The following is a 22,689-nucleotide window of genomic DNA, read 5'->3' as shown; positions in this document are numbered from 1 at the left end:
TCTTCAACGATGTTTGAAGGGGAACTCCCACGCTTCCAGGAAATGATGTTCTCTTATATTTATAGGGTTCTACATTAAACAAGTTGCTAATTAGGTTGCTACTCCATAAGGCTGCTATAGGGTTTGACTAATGTTCAACATTCCATGTGGAGGCTTATTATGCTTGGAAACATATCCTATGGCTTTTCTAAACAGTAGCGCACCCCTTCTCTCTCCCAGGAGTGCTCCAACAATAATGAATCTATTCCTTCATTGAGATTTGACTTAAAATTCTTCATTGGGTTAGGGAAGCCTCTCCATAACTTAAATTTATGTTTATTAGTTTTCTTTCATTTGGATCCCCTCCTATTAGGATTAATCCTATTGTTGCCTCAAAATCTAGCAGGTCGTGTGAGATGCCTTATAAGACAAAAGCTAGACGAAGACACAACAATGAGGTGGATGCGATTGTCATCTCAACACTCCACCTCCTGCTTTTTAGTGGAATTTCACCACATGCGAGGCTTCCTAGTATAGGTCACCCAAATGGTGTTCTAGTTCAAAGGATGAAAGGTGACACCTCAATAGGCTCAATCAAGGTACTCAGACTAAGAACAAGGTTCAATTTTTTTATGATAGGGAATAACGTACCTAAAGTGGCCTATAAGAGAGACTTGTAGTCTAGGGTTCGCAATGAATGATTCAACAATGGCACAATCAGGCATACAAGAAGAAGGAAAAGGTTTGTAAGATCAACAATACGAGCAAAAAACCTCAAATGACCCTAATTTGAAGTTTTAATGCAGAATTAGGGTTGCTCAAGTCCTAGAATTGCCTAGGGTTGATGATGTCAACCCTAAAGAAGTGCTTCAACCATGAAAATTGTTGGATTTAAATGTCTTAAGGCTTAGCAAGGTGAAACGACCTCACACCAGCTCAATGTCCAAGCTCTAGTTGAATTTGGCTTGAAACCCTAACCCTATGGCTTGCCTTGTGTTGATAAATCTCGGGCATAGCTACTAGATGATTTCTCTTCTTTAGATAACTACTTGTGAATGCTTTGGACTTCTTAGATTAGGATCTTCTTTTATCTTATGTTATTATAGTTATTCTTCATCAAACAACTATCAATGCATAAACCATAAAGAGACAAGAGACATAGAATATAGACTATCAGCCAGGGCCAAAACCTCTCCTTCTTGAGAGGAAAACCCAAACAAATTCTTCTTCTTATAGAGATTCCAATTGACGAATACCAAGACCAAGACCCTAGACCTTTTTGCCACTCCAAGACCAAGTCACAAACCTTCCTTAATGAAATCCTTCTTGTTGTTCTTTCCTTCTCCTATGGTTAACGCAAGTCAAACTGTTTTCACTACTGCAATTTCGGTTTCATCCACAAATCTGCAACCTCAGCTTATCTTATACCCTTGCAATTCTCACTTGTGAGCTTTTTGGAGGTATCTTCCTTCTTCGTTTGACTAGGAGACTCAACCTTATGACCTTGACTGTGATATATGTTGAGATAATGATCTTCTTCTGGGCTTCTTTGCTGACTGAGGAAACCTTACTGCAAAACCTTTAATATATGCCACACGTACGAGGAAAAGGTAACCAAAACAATGCCTAAACAACTCAGATTCTTCTTCTTTTTCTTGCGCTGGATGAGAGGCTTTTACTTCTCTTTTTCACACTTTCTGTTGTACTTCAGATGCAAGACTGAATTCAGTGCCTAGAATGAAAGTCGAGCTGCCTATAAATAGTAGTTTTCCCATGCTAATTAGCCTTGACTTGGAGACAAGGCCAACATGCCTTTTGGAGATTATCTTACTTTCATCTTGAGCCGACTTGAAGGAGAGGTCTTGTGCTTGTCTTGGAGGGCTTTCCTACTTACTTTATTGACTCATACAAAATATAATATGCCCAAGAAGGGTCCTTCATACATGGCATTGACTCAATTTGACTTTTATGACTAGATGACAAAACCTAAAGGCTCACAATGGGAGCCATTACTAAAAATAAAATTACTTGCCCATGAAACCCATGAGACAAGCATTACAATAATAATTTTATTTTTCTTCTTTTCATCAATTACATAAAATCACAATTACACATGTCATTATGAAGACCAAACCTAGTTACACTTTTCAACACTCCCTCTTAACTAGGGAGGTATTCATAATGGCACTTAGTCATTTTCAATCTGAATAATTTCTTGTAAGAAGAGTCGGATTGGTAACCCATCTGTATAGCATCGTATCAACCAACATTGTCACATAGCAAGGCCTTGACTAACAACTCTATCTCTCCATGAGATCTGAGCACAATGATGGCGAGACCAATGATGTATAAACACCCTCATAATTGTCTCTCTCGAAACATGCCCCACCCGGGTTCTCAGGGTGTGTTCCACTAGGACTATTCTTATATTGGATTCCTAGTCCTCAAAGAATATCGGTTCTCTATGACTACTCTCATCTTGGATGCCCTAACTCATCCTCAAAGAGCAATAGATGCCAAATGTTTACCTAATCCTTCATTCTATCTTCCCAAGTGAAGGCAAGAATGATGTGTCCATCTCTCCCTCTTAAATAGGGAGGTCATATCTATTCCAACAAAGGAATGTACCTTGTGAAAAATTTTAACACGAAATTCTACTACAGTAACTGTTGTATTTTTCCTACTTATCTTCCACAATAAGTTATTTACAAAACCCTTCAATAAACATTAAAATAAATTCTACTGCAGTTATCACACAATAGCATAGATAAAATAACAATGATATACAAGCATAAGAATCAATCACATCAACACAGTTATTTTTGGACAATTGTCCCCAAAGAAACCCAATGCAGGAAAACCGGTGCAGCAGATGAGTGTTTATTTATTATTCTTCAGCAACAATCTCTTTACAAGGAATGATTTTGCAGTACATAGAGAAACCTTCAAGAAAACACCTGAGATAATTTTCCTCCTCAACTAGGAGAAATTCTGACACCCCAGAGACCCTCTAGCCTTCACTGCGTCACCCCTCCATCATCTATGTGAGGACTGCGTCATCCTTGCGTCATCTGCGTGAGGACTGCGTCCCTGCCTGCACTATCTCTCTGAGGCACTGCGTCACCTCCTCCTCAGTTTCTGACTGATGTTGAAACCCTCCTCTTCCTTCACCCTGCAACTCTCCCTCTGAAATCGAATTTCTCCTCCTTGAGAATCGATTTCCCTCGGGTTACTGAGTATTTGCCTAGTGTGTCTCCAAATGACTCTCAAGTCTTCTCTTATACTTTTACTGTTGATGAATCAACGACCGAGATTAAGTCCCTAATCAACGACGAAGATTAAAATAGACTTGATCCTCGTCTCTTAGAAGCTTGTCACCCATATCTTTATTAATACCCATTAATATTTTTATTTTCCTAAGTTTAGACTTAGGAACTCCATTAAAAATATTAATTATTTTAATATCTCATCATCCGTGTGGAATTTCTCCAAACAATTTCTGGGTCTTGGAGATCTCATGTATTCTAGCCCCTCCTTAAAATTTCAGAGCTAGATCACATCCGATGCTACCCAAAATCAACATACCTAAGCTCCCTCTTAGCTTAGGAATTTTTGTTTCCAAGTTTTTACCAAGTAAGAAACTTGTTTCTAGGCTCCCTCTTAATTAGGGACCTACAACAGCTCCTTAGGTGGAGATGATGGGACAACCGACTGCTTGAAGAACTCCTCCTCACTATGTCATGAACTTCTTTTCATTATTTAGGAGTCTTCATGTTTGGGACTTCTTCATAGGGAACAGACCATCCATCACTTTCATCCGTGAGTTAGTCATGTCATCATCGGAAAGTGATCCATCGGTCCATATTTGGCCTTCCCTCATGCGATGTTGCGTTCTTTCATGCCATGTTTCCTTAAAGATCTTTCATCCTGCTACATGGGCATCGGTGGTGGAAGATATCCATAGATCTATCCTCAATAGCCCTGCATAAGCCCATCTAAATATTTGTTCAAAACTAAAAGAATGAACATTGAAATCAAGATTACCTTTGTGATGGTATTTTATCATGACGTCTTCTAATTTGTATCAGCATGCTGTATATATATCAACACATCTCCCAAAGATATATATTGTCAAGGGTTTCTTTCTTTTTCCAGACTCCATTCGAGTCTTCATATCTTTTGTGGAGATATCCTAGTCAAGTGTTCTTGGTCCTTGGATGTTGATTGCCTTTTTTTCATGGTTTCATATCCCATGATCTCTTCCTTCCTTTCTTCACACATTTCATTCCCAGGAATTTCCAATCATAATTCCTCCAGTTGTTGTCAACCACCTCATATTACATATGAGGACATATGATGTTGATTTCATCTAAACAATGTTTGACTCATGCCTTCTTGCATCCTTTCAAAGGAGATCCTTTTTCTTTTGATCATGCTCTCTAGATAGAGCATTGATCCATGTTACTTGCAACCATATGACATGACTCTTCAATATTGAATATAAGCATACATAGTTCATTTTCCATTGGGTCATCCAGACTTCTTGGAGCAACTTCCTTGACTGAAAGAGCTTCAATCCCTTGATCTGCTTCACCTTTTATATCATCATACCATCATCCCATGAATTCCACAAGTTTGGAATTTTTGATGAAACACTTGCTTCCTCTCTTGATTGGTGAACCTTTTGATGAAGATTCCATCAGAGGATCTTGAGGATCTAGAGTATCCCCATCTAGCAGATGTTTCCTTTTGACTGATGCATGATGAGCTTTGACCTGGATGACCTTTTTCCTTTCCATAAGTGCCTCCTATGATTTCAGTGAGGTTCCCAAGAGCTATATCCTTCCATATTTGACTGCCATGCTTCGACCATCTTCCATGCTTTTCTATGTTGATGTCACGAGCTCTTGCTTTTAATGCTTTTCTGATGCCTTGATTCATCCCATCATTCTCTTAGTGAATCATAATAAACATATCTTTCCACAGAAGACTTAGGAACCTGAAAAGAACTTATGTGAGGAAGATTATGTCAGTAATAGAGATCTCTTACTTCCTCCTTCTTGGACTTCTTCTTTTTAGCTTCCTTTACTTCTTTGGTGATAAGGGCTTCTTCTCTTCCTCTCTTTTTGTCCTTTTTGACCTTAGGACAATCTCTTTTGTAGTGCCCATATCCTTGACACCCATAGCATTGAATCTTAGCCATGTCCCTTTTCTTTTTCTGAGAACTAGACTTCCCAAATTTTCCCTTTCTCCTTGTTATTGTAGCATAAGCTTGATTTTGCTCACCCGCTCCCATTGTTGTGAACATCTCGATAACATCCCAATTTTATCTCGAAATCACGATTTTTTGGCCTAGCCGATGTTTTCCGATTTTTACAGATGTTTTGATGGTATTTTAATTTTTCTGATGTTTGCCGATTTTTATTGATATTTTACCGATTTTTTGGTTTTTCAAAACCTTGCTGATTTGATCCCAATGCCGATTTTTGCAACTTTGCCTGCTCCCACATCAGATTTGGCCTTTAGTCTAGATTCTTCAGTCTTGCACAGTGACCATAGATCCCAGAATGGAGTAGCTTCTTTCTTCCCATAAATACTTGAAGTAAAATTACCCCACTCCTCCGGTAGTGCATTTAGTACAACTGTAGTCATTTCTCTATCAAACATGACTTATCCCAGATCTTGCAGTTAATCCTAAATTTCAGATATCCTCATAAAGTATGAGGCTATTCCATCTTCTCTTGACATCTTCAGTTTGTAGAGTTCTTGCCTTAATGAGACGACTTCTCCAGCAGTGCTTACGAAATACAACTCAGTTACTCTACCAATTTGTCATAGATTTCTTTTGAAGTTTCAAGTTTGATACGTATGGGAAGGGGATCCTTTGATGGATTCTATGAGAATTCTTTGAGCCCTAACTTCCCCTTTCATATATTTCGCAAGAACTTGAGCATCTTCCTTTCCTAGTTTAGTCATTGATCCTTTGACATGTTCCATAACCTCATTTTCAATGAGTTTCAGATCTATCCTTTTTTGCCATGCAAGATAGTTTGTAGCCCCAACCAATTTGTTGCTTTCCTTGCAAAAAGACATTTTGACAGATTTAGATGTGGACATAAATATTCTTACTTGATAGAATGCTCCTTCTTCTTGCTGCTTCCTTGATGTTGATGATGATTTAGAGGATAGAAAACTTCTCGTTGATGAAGATAGTTTTCTTCAATAATGATCCTTGATCTCACAGAGAGGGAGATCCCTTGGATCTTTTGATGATGATGATGTCTTCAATGGTAGGGATCTTGCTTGAGAGAGAGATCGCCTTAGAGTCTTGATGACAACGCCTTTTGATCTAGCTTCCTTTGTAGAATAGTCTTGAAAACACTTCATCTTGATTCGTAGATCTTTTCAACTTGAGTAGATGACGATCCCAATACTTCTTTGATCTAGGGTTTTGATGCTTTCTTTGTAGATCTTGACTTCAAGATGATCTTCGCTTTGATGCCTTTGAGATTTGATCCTTGAGTGTCCCTTGATAAGATGCCCTTCCTCTTCTTAGTCACCTTAGCTCTGATTCCATATTGAGAAATCTAGGGCATCAATAATAGGCGATTTCTCTTCTTTAGATAACTGCTTGTGAATGCTTTTTACTTTCTTAGATTAGGATCTACTTTTACTTAGATTATTAGTGTTCTTTTTCATTAGACAACTGCCAATCCATAAACCATAAAGAGACAAGAGACAAAGAATATATGCTATCAGCCAGGGCCAAAACCTCTCCTTCTTGAGAGGAAAACCCGAACAAATTTTTCTTCTTATCTTGAGATTGATCAGTTAACTAGATGATCTGTACGTTAGAATGATGTTCTACTACTTAACTGACCACCAACTAGTTCTATTAATAGTTAGAACTAGTTTAACTAATTATAACTGAAATTAACTAAACCTAAGCTCCTAAAATCTAGAAATCACTACAAACAACTGAACTTCATGCCCTTCATGTCCCATCCTTCTTCTTCACCAGTACTACCGATGAAGCGAAGGGGCTAGAACTCGACCTAATATGCCCCAATGCTAGTAACTCCTTGATAGCCTGCTCTATCTCGTCCTTGTAGGCCTTAGGATTCCTATAAGGAGTGGTGATGACTGCCTGCACTCCAGGCTCTAACTCAATGGTGTGCTCAAAACCTCTGTTAGGTGGTTGCCCTGGTGGTATGTCCCCAAACACTACCGGGTATCTGTCCAAAATAGTCTGTATGTCTAGGTGGGGTGGCTTGGGCTGTCCTCCAACCTCCGAAATCCTCAACTCCATTGCCCACGCTATGTCCCCATGCCTCAAGTTAGCCTCCATCTTGTGCGTTGAAACTGTTTGTGGAGGGTATGAGTGCATGCCCTGAAGAACCACCAACTTGTCATCCGGCCCTGTGAATTCCATCTCCAGTTTCCTCCAATCAGTGGTGACCTAGCCAAGGGAGTAGAGCCACTGGACACCCATCACCACATTGGTGTCTGACACATCCACAATGAAGAAATGGTCTGTCACCGAATAGTTCCCCATGGTCATTGTCAATGCAGGAACATATTGGTTGCACTGCATTGTCTTGTCCCCCGGCACCAGGACCGAGAATCCCTTGAACTCCTTTGTAGTGATGCCCCTCCTCTGGACCATCTGGGCATTAATGAAATTGTGGGTGGCCCCAGTGTTTACTAAGACTGAGACACGCTGTACCTATACTGTGCCTCATATCCTCAAAGTCAAAAACTTGGGATTGCCATGCAAAGAAGCAGAGACTCCCCTAAGAGGTGCGAAAGGTGCTCCCCAGGTGGTGGTGGTGGTGGTGGTCCCTTCTCTGCCTGACCCTCGCTATCTCGCCTGCCAAACTCCAACTCCACATCGTCCTCCTGATCACTATTCGAAAAGACCTCGATATAGTGGGCCTTGCTCGCTGTGCACTGGTGGCCTGGTTCCCATGGCTCCCCACAAGTAAAACATAGTTTCCTGCTCTGGAGGTCTCTCCTGGTCTCCTCATCCAACTGCCCACGCCCTTGGGATGCTCGCTGTGGTGGGGGTCTAGTGTCACCTCCCTTCTGCGAGTAGGGAATCCGTGAGGGGAAAGGTGCTTTGGTCTTGGGGATTGTCCCCTGCAAGTCTCTAGCACAAGTCACCACCTCTTGCAAGGTCGAGGGCCTGTGTGACTTCACCAGTCCACATAATGACTTTAGTAGCCCCTCTATGAAAGTGTACACCCTCCTAGCCTCAGATAGGTATAGAACCATATCTGAAACCCTCAAAAACTCTGATATGTAATGCTCTGGTTGGTCGGTTTGTTTAAGTGGTCAACTCTCTGAAGTGAGCCTCTAGATCCCTCCTATCAAATCGCTCCACCACTGTTTGTGTGAAGTCCTCGTACACAGTCACACTGACATGCCCTAATGTGGACAAGCCATGAAACCACCACTCATGCACTTCCCTGTCCAAGTGCAGGGTAGCCATTTTGATGGCTTCCACCTCCGTCATCTGATTAAGCTGGAAATAAGTATCCAACTTCTCCACCCAAGCTCGAGCTGTGCATTTGGTAGAGCCATCATATGTGGGGAAATACATTCTCCCAATGGTACTCTGTAGCTCTTAGTTCTGTGAAATCAGTCCCCCATTGTACCTTCCCTTCTCATTCTGTTTGAGCTAACAATAGTCTCTAAATGACAAGGCTGCTTTGAAATCTCCCCCCATGGCTTGCCATTCCCTGAAGAAATCTCCCATGGGCATCTGATCATCCGATCCTCCATGCTCACTGGGTGTTGATGGTAAGAAAGTAGGGGACGTTGTTCTGGATGGCCCACTAAAGGCTGGTGGGTGAGTGATTGGAGAAGGGTGGTCATATTGCAGTGAGGCCCTTGAAGTCTCTCCAAATAGGAACTCACGATGGAGGCTCTTGTCCGTATTTTGTTGTTTGATTTCCTCTAGCGTCTCTTTCTGTCCCTTAGCGAAGTCATTCAAAGCCTTCAAGAGGCTATCAAATGCTGCTTCTTTCTTACTCCTTGGTTCCCCCATCTCAATTAAAACTACTGTCTTCCCACGTACCTCCAGATCAGGGTTAATCTCCAACTCTCTTTCCCTACTCCTGTACCTCTGCCTTCGGTAAGTGATGTTCTGCCTGTCCTCCTCATTCATCGGAAAAGTCTCCCATGGCTGAGCCAAGATCTAACCTCTGATACCACTTTAATGTTCCAAACTAGGAAAAACAGTGATATGCAAAGCAAACAATAAAGACAACACCATAAAATTCAAACATGCAATGCACACCCATGTAAAGTCCATAAATAACAACTAGCTGAGCCATTTTATTACGATATGGGAGCAATAGTACAATAATGTGGAAGAGGTGCACCTGGGCTTGCCTCAATGGCAAGCGTGACCAAACCTAGGTAATAAAATGTCAAGCCCAGATGGTAGAAATAACTGCTACAATGATGCCCTGCGTTGCCCTAGTGAAACTGTGTTGTCTGCTGTAAAGATGCTGCTGGAAACCCCACCTTGACTGCTCAGAAAATTATACCAAATTAACCCCAAGCTCCTCAAACAACACCCACCAAAACCCAGAAAGGGTTTGACCTGGCTTTGACCCCGAAAATTTGGCCTCCTAAGAGCCACACCCTCCTCCAACTGTTGGAAAGTATGACTTGCCTGTAACTCTAGAAAAAGCCCTCCAAACGCTCCAAAAACATTGAGATACTCTTCCCCAAAATTCCCCTTATCTCTCCCAGCAAATATTTGGCCCACAACTTGACCCACAAACTCCCACGTGTGGCCATTGAGAGGCTTCTGCGCTGGCTCTGGATGTTGTAAATCGTATTGCTCTCTAGCAACAAGCTCCTGCTCCTAAACTCCTCCCAAAGGCTAGTATGCCCCAGAAACTCCTTCACCAAAATTCTATCGACATTTGTGCCTCGGAAGATCCCTGAAATAGCTCCCACGTGTTCCCTTCCTGCGTCCTCTTGGAATACACACTGGCTGAATGGTGGCTGAGTGTTATGCTCTAAATCCTCTCCAATGCTCCTCTGAAATGGTAGAATGGAACCTCACTAGGGTGGCACTCGTAGTTCACCGAAGAGAGGGTGAGTTCTCTGCTTAGAAAACTCGTTGCTAAACAACAAGTGACCCGGCTAAGCAACTCGAGCAATTGAGTTGAGTTCTCGAGGCAAAAGATACCAAATGAGGCTAGGCCTCTTCTATTTATAATTCGTGGGCATATTTTCCCCATGTGGGTCCCTCCATTTAGCCTTTCGACTTTCCCTTCTTGGCTATTTGAACTTACCTCTTAGCCAAGTGCGTGTTTCCTCATGTGGGTGGCCCCCACACTTTACCAACAAAATATTTCAGCCTCCTTATCATTCTTGTGTCTTTACCCAAAAATCTTATGGGTCCCATGGCTTCCAAAATTGTCAAATTTGTAGAACACTAAACCTATGACAAATTAATATAGGAAGGGACATTGCAGATCACCCCTTCATCCATACTGAATGCCAAAACATTAAGTAAAAGCATTTGATTGCAAAATGATCAAAGTACCTATTGATTTGTAAGCCACCTTCATTCAAGAGGAATGCCAAATGGTGAGATGTGTAGTGACTAGTGCAGATGGTGGAGACGCTGGCATATCATCATCATCAAGGTAATGTGTAGGGTTGCTAGGTGCTTGGCATGTCCAAAATAGGAGAAAATATTTCTCTTAGGGGGTTACCTTTTTGGCGGGTAACACTTATCATCATCAAATACAAGATCAAAATTTATCCTTCCAAGTGAGTTTGGCCTTCTTTTCTCTTAAGCGCTCCTACAATAAGGTGATCTATTGCCACTTTTTGTGTCAAAAATCTACAAGAAGAAGCGATCTATTTGCAACCTAGAAAGGAGAGATGTTGTCACCAACAATGGCCATCATAGAGACTTGAGTAGATCAAAATTGAGATCTCTCTCTCTCTCTCTCTCTCTCACACACACACACACACACACACATATAAAATGCATTTATATTAAAAAATGTGCAGAATCTCCATCATCCCTCAGTCATTTTACATACATGAACATCTCTAATGGTGCTATGACAACAGTTTGACTTCTTCTTGGGATCTTCCTCATCCAAGTCAAACTTGTCACCATGTCTTGGGTACTTGTACCTTCAGGATCTAAATGGTAATTTAACTTATATGCATTAAAAATTATTAGCTTTGGAGAGTTTTCATGCTTAGAATCCTCCCCTAGCACCTCCCCACCCTTTTTAGATGGAGCTACTTGAAGCTTGACACTTGAACCCTTATGCATAATGTGTTGCTATCTAGTATTTTCAGTATTCCACGGGGTCGCGTCCCCCCACCTGGTGGTCGAGTTTCCTAGCTCCCTCGCGTTCCAGGGACTTGGGGACGGCTGGGGTTTGTTTCCCCACGCTCCCAAAAAGCAGGGTACACGCAGAAAGTTATAAGGGGGCGTTTCCTTGATTTTTGGGGTCGAATCCTCCAAATGGGGTTGTGTGGGGTCGTGAGGGGTCGTTTCCGTTGACAAAAATCACAACTTAACTTATTTGCTTTTCTATTTCAGATTTCAGTTGTAGACTTCAGTTTATTTTGAATCTTGATATATAGTATATTAGACTTGAGTCTTGACTCCATAAAAATTTGACTCTTGATGTATCAGACTTGACTTTTATTTCAATACTCAGTATTCATAGTTGGAACTTCAATATGGTTAAAACTTTAAAACTTTAAACATTTATTTTCATCGTACATTGTTAGTAGTTACATTGTACAGTTACAAGCTTACATGTATGATGTATGATTATATGATATCATGCTTTTCGTTTTAAATTGGTTTAAGACTTCAGTTATATGATTCATCGATTTATCATTTATCCTTCATGATGTAAGTGTTATATATTATATAATGATAAACACAAGTACATTATAAATATTAAAATTTCAATGATGTATCATATATTTTTATATTTATAAGCTTTTAAGACCTCGACATCCACCCACGTTTCTTAAAAATTGGTGGGGAGCTTTTGTATAGGTTGCTCCTGTGTATCCCTGTTCCCTTGTTGATTTGGGGTAGCATCGAATGTGCTCTAGCCATGAAAATTGGTGGAGAGCCTAAAGCACATGAGATCCCCAAGACCCAGAAATGGTTTGGTCAAATTCTAACGGGTTTGGGAGATATTAAAAGAATTAGTATTTTTAATGGAGTTCCTAAATCTAAACTTAGGAAAAATAAAATATTAATGGGTATTAATATAAAACTGGGTTAGAAGGTTCCGCAAGTCATGGATCAAGCCAAATCTAATCTTAGTCGTTGATTAGAGATTTAATCTCGGAGGTTGATGGATGAACGAGAAAAGTATAAGAAGAGGCTTGAGTATCAGCTAGAGAACACACCAGAGTGATCAGTCATTCGATTTTCTAGAGCGGGGTTTGCTAAGAGAAATCGAATCAGTGATTAGCAGCGAGGGGCAGTGAATACATAGCAGAGAGGCAAAGTTGGTACTAGAGAGACAGTGCAAAGCCTGAAGAGGTTGATGCAGAGGTAGCTGAGTGCTACGCAGAGGCAGCTGGGAGCTGCACAGAGCCAAGAAAGGCCAGTGTGGGTGACGCAGAGGGTCTGAGGGCTGATGTAGAGGCTTCAGTAGATGCGTAGAGGCTAGCAGAGCTGGTGCAGGGCCAAGAGGCAGCGCTGGGAAGATTTTCGTGGGGCAGACTAGGTGCTAGTGAGCCGAGAAGGGTGACGCAGTCCCTATTAGTGTGATGCAGAGTAGTGGAAGCTGCAATTGTTGCTGTGGGATCGTTCATCCGGTGATTGATCAGTCGGAATATCTGTCTCTGAGGAGAGGTACTATTGCTGAGGGCATTCTTTGTTGGGTGAGCCATTTCTAGCACCCTAGTTGTATTATGAAAACTGCATAATAATAAAACCCTTTGAATAGCTGCACTGGTTTTCGTGCATTGGGCTTTTCCAGGGACATTGGTCCAAAAATAATGGTGTCACTAGTGTGCTTGTTTTCTTTCAGTTGATGATCTGTAGATGTTGATACTTTACTTGTGTTTATTTTTAGTATTTACATGGTAAATAACTTGTTAAGTAATTAAACAAGTAGGAAGAAATAAACCAGATCGTACAGGAAGAATTTCTAACGGGTTAAACTTAGAAATTCGAACATGGTATCAGAGCGTGGTTGCAGATCACAGGATAACTGAAGGCATCAACTAGTAGAGCAATAGAAGTAGATTCAACTGTCCTGAGTGACAGGGCTGATCCGTGCTGAAGGCGACAGAGGAAGGAGTGACGCAGAGGAACTGCGTCATCATTCTGGGCTAGAGAAAGGCAGTGCAGAGGCTAAGGGAGGCAGAATCAAGCTCACGCAGAGCCACACAGAGGCTAGGAGGGTTGACGCAGTTGGCTAGGAGAGCTGATTTGTCAGTGTTGGGATTCCGCAGAGCCAAGTGGCTCAATCCTTTAGTTGTTGGGGTATAGGAGGCTGCAAGTAATTTGCAGAGCGAAGCTGATGGGGCGACTCTTCGTCGAGAAGAGATCAGACAGTTGACTAAGGCGGGGAGTAGCAGTAAAAGGATCAGGATCAATGCGGAAGAAGAGGATGCGGCTCTAGCATCTGTGCGAAAGCAGGAGAAGCGAAAGAAGAAGGACCTTTCCAAGGTCAAGTGCTTCCATTGTGGGGAACCAGGTCATTTTGCGAACCAGTGTCCGAGGAAGAAGAGTAAGGGAGAGGCTTCCGAGACCAAGGCAGCGCCAGTGAGGGCAGAGAAAGAAGTAGAGGAGGATGATGATTATGCCATGAGTGCTCATGTGCCACTTGAGAAGAAGTGGGGAGACATTGAGCTGTAGTCAGGAGGACTATAGGCGATGAGGGGTAGGATCCTCGAGGTACCCAACCTCTTGGATTATACCTTGCTACGGGAGCCCCGAAGAGGAGTAGCAGGACTGGTGGATGTCGGTAGAGACGGATGCGGATGAAGCGGTAGAGAGTGCTACAATGCAGGTGTCCCTTGGCAGTGTGAGGCTAGCAGGCTGCGACAGTGCGAGAGGCACGGGAGTGTTGCACGAGTGCAGGATGGCATGTAGAGTTGTGCAACGGTGCGAGATGCAGGGAGTTGTTGTAGTAGCTCAGAGGTCAGTAGAGGGAGCACTTGTTAGCGGCAGAGGGAGTTTCAGCGTTGGGAGTGTTTCTAGCTTGGCAGGGATGTCAGTAGTTGGGTGGATCAGTTACCTACTTTCGGTAACTGAGTTGCAGTTAGCAGTGACAGTGCCATGGGCAACACGATGCAACATGATGAGAGGGGGATGCAGTGCTGGGAGGATGGACCAGTGGCAGCACAGATGCAGAGGGAGTTGCCGTACGGATGCAGCAGTGGCAGTGGCAGGTCCATGGGCAGTAGTACAAGATGCAGCAGTGTAGAGGATGTCGGGTGAGGAGGCTTAGCATCAGCACAGGGACCGATGCTGGATAATCAGGGTGATGCTTAGTGTGGAGTATTACTAGAGCACAGTCCTCTCTAAGAGGGAGTGTTGATTTGGGGTAGCATCGGATGTGCTTTAGCCATGAAAATTGTTGGAGTGGCTAAAGCACATGAGATCTCCAAGACCTAGAAATGGCTTGGGCAAATTCTAACTGGTTTGGGAGATATTAAAATAATTAATATTTTTAATGGAGTTCCTAAGTCTAAACTTAGGAAAAATAAAATATTAATGGGTATTAATTTAAAACTGGGTTAGAAGGTTTCAAAAGTCATGGATCAAGCCAAATCTAATCTTAGCCTCTGATTAGAGATTTAATCTCGGTCATTGATGGAGCAACGAGAAAAGTATAAGAGGAGGCTTGAGGGTCAGTTGGAGAACACACTAGAGTGATGAGTCATTCAATTTTCTAGAGTGAGGTTTGCTAAGAGAAATCGAATCAATGATCAACAGCTAGTGGCAGTGAGTACATAACAGAGAGGCAGAGTTGGTACTAGTGAGACAACGCAGATCCTGGAGAGGTTGATGCAGACGCAGTTGGGTGTTATGCAGAGGTAGCTACGAGCTGCACAGAGCCAGGAGAGGCCAATGTGGGTGATGCAGAGGGTTTGAGGGCTGATGCAGAGGCTAGCAGAGTTGACGCATGGCCAAGAGGTAGCGCTGGGAAGATTTTCGTGGGGCAGACTGGGTGCTGGCGAGCCAGGAAGGGTGACGTAGTCCCTATCAGAGTGATGCAGAGCAGTGGAAGCTGCAATTGTTGCTGTGGGATCGTTCATTTGGTCATTGATTAGCGAGAATATCGGTCTCTGAGGAGAGGTACTACTACCGAGGGCATTCTCTGTTGGGTGAGCCATTTCTGGCACCCTGGTTGTATTCTGAAAACTGCATAATAATAAAACCCTCTGAGTAGCTGCACCGGTTTTCCCGCCTTGGGTTTTTCTAGGGACATTGGTCCAAAAATAACAGTGTCACTTGTGCGCTTGTTTTCTTTCAGTTGATGATCTGTAGATGTTGATACTTTTATTTTCAGTATTTACATGGTAAATAACTTGTTAAGTAATTAAACAAGTAGGAAGAAATAAATCAGATGGTACAGGAAGAATCTCTAATGGGTTAAACTTAGAAATTCCAACATCCCTTGCCCCCACATCTTAGAAACTTGGTGGAACATTGAGTATTTTTTTTTATCTTTGAAGAAGTCTTCAAGGGATTTGCTTCTTCATCAAGTACGACATCTTTGCTAAATTTCAATTGGTTGTTGTTGACAACAACGAACATATAATTTTTGTGATTATTGTTGTGCCTTGTGATTATCAGTTTCTTTCTCTTTGGGTCTAACTTATTTGTTTTCTCTTTTGATTTTTAGGCACAAGAAATAGAACCAAAAACCTTATATGTCTGACTTCGGGCTTCCTTCGGGGTCATTTGCTTCATCACCATCAATGGAAATATATTCAACATCTTTACCACTATGATCATTGCCTTAGCCCAAATCTTGTCTGGAACACACTTGTTCTCCATCGTACACCTACCGATCTCTGTGATAGTGCGACTCCACACTCCATTCTATTGTGACGTGTGGGGTGTAGTGAACTATCCTCTTATCTCATGTTTAACACAATTGTTATTGAATTCTTTTGAACATAATCCTTTGCCATTACCAAACTGAGTAGTTGTAATGTGACAACTTGAATCTTTCTCTACACTTTACACTTTTGAAATTCATTAGACACTTCATATTTTTATTTTATAAAATACACCCACATTTTCTTTCTATATAATCATCAACAAAAAGAAGGAAATCCTTGGCACTAGTGATGGATGTCATGTTCATTGGTCCACATACGTCTACGTGAACCCACATACTCTATTACCTGTCCAAGCTTTTATCAAAAGAAGTTCTATGTTGCTTTGTTGCCTAACAAGCTCTGTAAATACTCTATATCAACGATTTGATATCAAGATAGCCATCTACCAGATTCTCTCATGCGAGTTCAAAGAGATATGTTAAATTTAGATGCCTATATTGTTGATGCCAGATTGTACTAATGCTTGATGCACTCATAGTTGCTAGTTATTGCAAAATCTAACACATTAGTGGAAAGCTTCATTAGGCACTCTAAATGAGGAGCAACAATGGGATTAGTCACCATTGTAATCTTAGCACTATTCCCCACTATTCTATGGTTGGATACTATCCCCACAAGAGAAGCTTCCCCACAACACTCCTAGGCTAAATACCTGCTAAGGCTTCTACAATATACTAAATGCCCGCTCCCCTCTCCGAGATCTTTTGAAAATGTCGTTCCTCACTCTTGCTTCCCACTCTTGCTTCCCGCTTCTGCTCCCACTCCCAAGCAACCTTGCTGAGAGATCAAACTTGTGAGTGAGTGCCAAATGAGGTCGAAGCTGCCTATATTTAGACACATTTGAGGGGTTTGAGTACCTTCCCTTACGCCGACTTGTACTAGGGCCGACCTGTTCTTGGAGGTTTCCAAGACCTTCTAGACTCAATAAATTCTTTTACAAGGTACAACTTGCCCAGATGGGTCTTATAATCATAACATTGACTCACACGACTCATGACAATACATTTTAAGGCCTAAAAAACCCTTGAAGCACGAAGAACATGCTTTTACCTAGAAGACCATCAATAAGAAACATGATACCCATGCTCTAAAACAATCATTTTTCTTTCTTCTTTTGCTTGTTACATAAGATATACATATTGACATGAGTACAATGGCAATTGTGAAGACCGAAACTAGTTATATTTTCCAACACTCCCTCTTAACTAAGGTGGTATTCATAATTGCACAAGCAGTATAATGTTATTCTCAAGTTGAAGAGTTCTCACAAGAAGAGTCGGATTGGTAAGTCATCTTTAAGCATTAACATTATGACTAACATTGTCAACATAGTAAGGCCTTAACATTGAAAAGCTCTTCCTTATACAAGAGCATCATGCTGAGAGGCTGTACGTGAGATACCACACTACCTCTACAAGGCACATACCCCATCTGGGTGTTCACTAGGTATGTCCTTTTCTAGGACTATTATTATCTTGGGTTCCCAGTCTTCAAAAAATATCGGTCCTCTTCGACCACTATTATCTTGGATACCTGTCACCCTGTGACTCCACGCACCGTCAATATGCCAAGACAACTCATGAAATCTGTCTGCTCGCCTGTCAAACCATCCTGTCACTAGTGCTAACTGGGACTCTGATGGAGATCTGAAAATGTGGGTGCGCTCAAGCGTCAAATCGATCCCGTAGCTACTACCATTACCTATCAACTCTATGATGTGATGGAAAATCCCACCTGGATCCCAAAAATATTCCCGCCCTTGAGTCCCTCTGGTAATCCACGACCTCTGTTGACATGTGGCCATGGATGTATCCAACCGCCTAACTTGCTCCATCGAGTACCAGCTTAGTACCTCTCACCATCCAATCCCAAAGGAGAGATCGAATGTGTAATCCTCTGTGGAAGGAACAAGCCCTCCAAGCTGATGTGGTATCATGCTCAGCTCAGTCCTGCTAACCTGTCCACCCCCTTGTGTACGTCTAGACAACTCGGCCTCCCTCAATCCAATGCATAAGGGTGGGTTGATACACTATAGACCCCGACAGTGGCCTCTGAAGTGAACTGCGCTGAAAACCCAATGTGTGACCTCTATGCTGCCCCTCATCAATGGCTAGCCCAAGGGATGGTTGCACATCCTCCTCCATCACGGGCTCGACATGAGCCTTCGATTTCTCCTCCATAGACAACCCAATATGCACAATATGCTCACTAGTCAGCTGTAGGCGACTATCGTCTGGCAACTCCGTCATAGATCTGGAGGCCTCTGTACCAATCAGCTCCTCAACAATAGTGGAGCTGCCTTCCGACACCTCACCAACCTGTGGTGCATTGTTATCACCTGAGAACTCGGTCACAACCTCGAATACCTCATCAATGGATGACGCCTCATCAATGGGTGTATGCTCAACTATCTCTTTGCCAACCATGGCCCCTTCGACTACCCTTTCACCTTTTTTCTTAATGCTTCTCATCATCCTTGCAAAATCCCACTGAATCTCCATTGGTTTGTGCATAACCCTTAGTTCACAGAATTCTCAAAAAGAGAGTGACGCCTGAATGCCATGACCCAATGATTGGTATGCCCTCCAGTTTTCCCCCAATAACTCCACATCAGTTGCAATGATGTCGAAATTCCCAATCGAGGAATGAATCAACTTCTTCCCCACATCAATCATCATTTGTTGTATCCTCACCACCTCATTCCAGGTGACCACCATGTTGTTTAATTCTAATTTTTGCCACAAGCTGAGCCAAGATTATGGCTCTGATACCACTGTAATGACCCTAAACAGGAATGTAAGTGATACACAAAACATGCAAACAATCCAGCAATTAGAAAAACGAAATCTACATTAAGCACCCAAGGAAACACTAGAAATAGAGAACTGGTGAGCCATTTTATTACTTCTTTAGTAGCAAATAAAATAGTAAAATAGAATGGTGCACCTGGGCTTGTCTCAATGGATAAGCATGACAAAACCCAGGTGAGAAAGTTCTGAACTGAAGGCTACTACAACTGCTACACCAAATTGAACTGCGTTGCCCTAGAAAACTGCTCTGTTTGCTTACTTCGAAGGGCTGGAATCACTACTTCCTATGCTCAGAAAATTATGAGATTTTAGCTCCTTGCTTCTTAAACCCAGAAAAACCCACGAAGGAATTGGCCAAATTTTGACCTCAAACTTTTGGCCCAAATTCCCCATAGCCCTTCTAGTTGCTGACTGAGTTGGGACACTTGTTCGACCCTTTAGATCTGCCCATAAAATTCTATAAAATTAGGAGTGTGATCCTTTCCCAAAATCCAGAAAAACCCTGAAAGGGTTTCCCTTGGTTCCAAACTTCAAAAATTGACCCTTCACAGCTTGGCCCTCCTCCAATTTCGAATTTTGTTGCTGTGACTGATCCTGCTAATATCTGCTCTCCCAACTCCAACAATCCTCCTCAAATGGCCCTCCAAGTGATCTCCTACTTCTCCCGGCCATCTCCAGCTCTACAATTCCTTCCTCCAACTCCCACGTGAGCCTAGTGATGGCTCTCTACGCAGGCCCAGGTAACTATAAATCGGACTGTTGGGATGCTGCCTCTGCTGGCTCCAAACTCGCAAGAAAGGCTGGTCCTTTGCTGCTCTCCCAATCCTCTAACTCTCTCGACAAATGCTTGATCACTGATAGCTCCAAACTCCCCCTGCGTATTCTCCAGCTAGCCAGAAATACGCACTCCCTATTGTGGCTGAATGGTAGTGCTGTAACACACTCCTGGAACTCCTGAAATACTTATGGAACTGCCTCTCTAGGGCGGGCACGAATGGTCCCCCAAAGTAGAGGTTGAATCTCCCGCTTGAGAGATTCATGGCTAAACAGCTGGTTGACTCAGCTAAACAGCAGAGTGAACAGTTAAGTAATTTTGATTGCAAGGTGTAAGAATGAATCCAAAATGAGAGCTGCTCCCTCCTTATAACTCCTTGGGCCTCCCTAGCCTCATGTGGGCCCCTCCATCCACCTATTTGACTTTCCCTCCAAGTTATTCGAATGGGCCAATTCGAACTCCGATGTGGGTGGCCCCCACATTCCACTAGCAACCAAAAAAAGTCGAATTTCCTCCTAAATCCCTAAGTCGAAAATGAAGGGTTCTCTTCCTTAGCCAAAATCGTGCAAAGTTGTGTAGCAACACCTTGTTACAAATGTGTTTGAGAAGGGACATGATAGAGATAGAGCCCAAAAACAAATGTCCAAGACTTTTTCTTCCTTCCTTGATATTTGCTCTAGCCTTCTTAGTCTTCTCAGCTTCAAATCAAATTTTTCTTGAGAGATGAAACTTTTGAGTGAGTGAGTGCCAAATGAGGTTGAAGATGCCTGTATTTATACACATCTGAGGGGTTCAAATACCTTCCTTTAGGCCGACTTGTAACTGCCAGGGTTGACTTGTGCTTGGAGGTTTCCAGGACTTTCTTGACTCAAAATAAATTCTTTTACAAGGCACATTTTGCCTAGATGAGTCTTATAATCATAAGATTGACTCACATGACTCATGACAATAAATCTTATGACCTAACAAACCCTAGAAGTATGAAGAACATGCTTTTACCTAGAAGACCATCAACAAGAAGCATGAAACCCATGCTCTAAAATAATCATTTTTCTTTCTTCTTTTGCTTGTTACATAAGATATACATATTGACATGAGCACAATGACAATTATAAAGACCGAAACTAGTTACATTTTCCAACACACCCAAGGCAAAATGTTCAGTAATTAGGGGTTCAAGTGAGATAAGATGTGATTCCAACAAAACAAGCTCAAATGATCGTATGGCAAAATCTATAACCCTTAATAAGTCTCAGAGAGGCTCAAATAGGTTAGGTGTTAAGCATGCAAAGGTCATTCATGTTTAAATATATAACTAGGTTCGGTCTTCATAATGACATATGTAATCGTGATTTTATGTAAAGAGAAAAATAAATTTAGCGTTGTTGTTCTTGACACATGGGTTTCATGCTCAAGGAAAATTTATTTTTAGGTCAAGCACCCATTGAGTGCTTCTAGGTCAATTGAGTCATTGTCATGTATTGAAGGACCATTTGGGCATGTTACATATTGTAAAGAAAAATGTTATTTAAGTCAACTAGAGTCAAAGACCTGCCAAGACCTCGTCATAATACTCCTAGACAAGTCGACCTTTCCAAGTGTCAAGTCGGCCTAGAGACCGTGATAAGTTAATCCTCATGCTAAGACAAGAAGCCTATATATATGAGGCTAGTCGACCACTTTGAAGAGCATCCAGGCAAGCATCAAGAGTTCGATCTGAAGCACAATAAACACAAGAAGATACAACGAAGAAGGAAGAAGATAGAACGAAGAAAAAGTCAGATTTCTTGAGAACTCTTTTGGGTAAATCTCTTACACGTGTGAATTGTAATTAGGGCATCATTTCACCTACAACAAGACCGAGTTACAGTCAGGTCAAGAAGCCACGTTAAGGGTTAAAGAAGCATTGATATTCAAGCCGAATTGTTGAAGAGAGATCTGTTGCCCGAGCAAAGAAGAATAGAGACAATCTTCACCATATTTTTGACACACGTGCAAGCTATGGTTATTGCAAGAGGGGCCGAAAATCATAGTCAAAAGTGCAAGTTTGAAATTGAGGTCAAAGAGGAAACAAGCAACTGTTGAAAGGCTATAATGACTATCATTGACTTTGTGGAAGAGGAGTTCATCCGTAAGAAGTTTGACTTGGTCTTGAAGGAGTCTTGGTCAAGGGTCATAGTGTTTGGAATTAGTCAATTGTAGTTCTATAAGAAGAGAAGAGTTCTTACGGGTTTTCCTCTCAAGAGGAGAGGTTTTGGCCCTGGCTGATCGCCTACATTTTGTTTTCTCTTCTCTCATTGTTCTTTATGATTTGGTGTCTGTTTGATGATAATAACACTAAATATAATCAAGAGAAAGAAAGATAAATCACCTAATCTAGCTGCTCTAGATTTCTCAACAATTCAAATTCTCCTTAGGAACCTTGCTCAATTTATTTAGTTAGTAGCTTTTGTAATTTAACCTAAGTCTAATTATGCTGGATATTGAGCTAAAGAAACTATGGAAAAATAAATTGTTTACTTTAGTGAATTTGTTTTAATCTCAACTGTTGATCTCAAGTGGGCTAGGATTTAAACCTAACCAGCCATCACTTTGGAGATTAAGGTTAGAGATTTAGCTCAATGAGAAATTATAAAAGCAAGGCTAAGGAGAGAAGAAAGATGCAAGAGTGTGATACCCAAAATTGAAGAGAGAAGAAGTATTGTAACAGCAAAATTCAGAGAAGACTAAGTGGAGGCGAAGGCTGTACTAGTTCTGAGCATAGGTTTGCTGAAGGACGCACGTGTGAAGGTTTGCTTGGGCTGCATGTGTGAGGAGCAATGTTGCACGAAGCGGGAGCGAAGCGGAAGCGCGAAGCGGAAGCGCGAAGCGCGGAAGCGTAATTTTCCAAAAATCTAGGGAGCGAAGCGTCCGCGGAAGCGTCTGCTATATATATATATATTTTTATATATTTTTTTGCATTTATACTCAAAACAAACATCCCAAATACCAAATTAATTGTAGAAGACATGAAAACATGCA

At 41.9% G+C, this 22,689-nt stretch overlaps 1 protein-coding gene across 2 annotated transcripts in view; it reads left to right on the top strand.

Moving 5' to 3' along the window:
• The window catches only part of LOC149169799 (tetratricopeptide repeat (TPR)-containing protein), a 437,974-nt gene that overhangs the window by 125,954 nt on the left and 289,331 nt on the right, over positions 1–22,689 (top strand). The gene's annotated exons all lie outside the window — the stretch shown is intronic.

The sequence above is a fragment of the Pinus tabuliformis genome, chromosome 4_2, assembly GCF_031772625.1.
Source record: "Pinus tabuliformis cultivar Carrire ecotype Pingquan chromosome 4_2, CPIR1, whole genome shotgun sequence".
Classification (NCBI taxonomy): domain Eukaryota; kingdom Viridiplantae; phylum Streptophyta; class Pinopsida; order Pinales; family Pinaceae; genus Pinus; species Pinus tabuliformis.
The sequence above is the reverse complement of the archived record's forward strand: the minus strand, read 5'-3'. Positions and strand labels throughout refer to the sequence as shown.